Source organism: Lonchura striata, chromosome 23 (assembly GCF_050655825.1).
Source record: "Lonchura striata isolate lonStrDom1 chromosome 23, ASM5065582v1, whole genome shotgun sequence".
In the NCBI taxonomy this organism is placed as follows: Eukaryota; Metazoa; Chordata; class Aves; order Passeriformes; family Estrildidae; genus Lonchura; species Lonchura striata.
Genome location: NC_140725.1, coordinates 2,304,188 through 2,305,247, shown reverse-complemented (window position 1 = coordinate 2,305,247; position 1,060 = coordinate 2,304,188).

Genomic DNA, 1,060 nt, shown 5'->3' with positions numbered 1-1,060 from the left:
CCTCACATCCATGATTCCCTGCCTCCATCACCTCTAATTCCACAAAGGACTGGATGAGTTACTCTCTCCTCACATCCATGATTCCCTGCCTCCATCACCTCTAATTCCACAAAGGACTGGATGAGTTACTTTCTCCACATCCACCATTCCCTGCCTCCATCGTTCCTCACTTCCACAATGGAATGGATGAATTACTCTCTCCTCACATCCATGATTCCCTGCCTCCACGCCACTGGTTCCAGGACAGACTGGATGAGTTACTCTCCCCACATCCACCATTCCTTGCCTCCATCGTTCCCCACTTCCAAGACGGACTGGATGAGTTACTCTCTCCCCATATCCACAATTCCCTGCCTCCATGCCGCCGGTTCCACAAAGGACTGGATGAGTTACTCTCTTCACATCCACCATTCCCTGTCTCCATCATTCCCCACTTCCATGACGGACTGGATGAGTTGCTTTCTCCACATCCACAAGTCCATGCCTCCATCATTCCCTGCTTCCATGACGGACTGGATGCGTTACTCCCTCCTCACATCCACCACTCCCTGCCTCCACAACGGATGGGATGAGTTACTCTCTCCCCACATCCACAATTCCCAGTCTCCATCATTCCCTGTCTCCACGAAGGGCTGGATGAGTTACTCTCCACATCCACCATTCCCAGTCTCCATCACCCCGATTCCAACCCCGCCATCGGCCCCGCGCCATTCCTGAGGGGGGCGCGGGTGGCGCCCGGCGCATGCGCGGAGCGCTCCCGCGGCGATTCCCCCTCACACGGAGACACACACAGAGACACACTCACACACAAACATACACACACACACAGACACACACAGACACAGACACACACACACACACACACACACACACACACACACACACACACACAACTACCACACAAACCCCGCTCGCTCCCTCCGCGCCATTCCCGCCCGGTGCCGGCGCATGCGCGGCGCGCTCCAGCGGCCGTTCCCCTCACACACGCATCCCTCCCCTCACACGCACCCCCCTCACACACACACACACACACACACACACACACACATAGACACAGACA